Consider the following 563-nt stretch of genomic DNA (forward strand, 5'->3'; position numbering starts at 1 on the left):
GCAAATGGATATTAACCTATCACAGACAGCATTCATTGTCCCTCATGATGAGTGGTGCATAGCAAGACTTAGATTCCCACATTTTAAATATATTATCAAGGGGGACCAGTTTCTACAAAAGGTCACATGCTTGATAAGACAGAGGTACATTAAAAAATAATAATAATAACCCTCAACAAAATTAATTGACACAGTGGCTCCTACAACTTGCTCACACATAGCAACATTGGAGGGGATGCCAATAAGACTAAGTATGCTTCATTTTATTGTTCATAGGGTTATTATAGAAGTGCTGTGACCCATTATGATAAGCACTAGAGTGATACCACAAGCTCAGTATTTCGAGACCATAATTGGGTTTTGGGGAAAAAGATGAGGCTTTCTGCTTCCACAAAATTTGTAGCCTCAGAGCCACTATAAGTCAGAGCCTAATTTACAACAAATAAGGGTTTCTATGACAGCAAATCAGGGTTGCTATGAGTCAGAATTGACTCAAGAATACTTAACAAGGATACTTAATCCAAAACCTGCCATATTAGTATTCATGCATCTCATCTATCTGT

The sequence above is a fragment of the Chrysochloris asiatica genome, unplaced genomic scaffold (genome assembly GCF_000296735.1).
Source record: "Chrysochloris asiatica unplaced genomic scaffold, ChrAsi1.0 scaffold00619, whole genome shotgun sequence".
NCBI lineage: Eukaryota > Metazoa > Chordata > Mammalia > Afrosoricida > Chrysochloridae > Chrysochloris > Chrysochloris asiatica.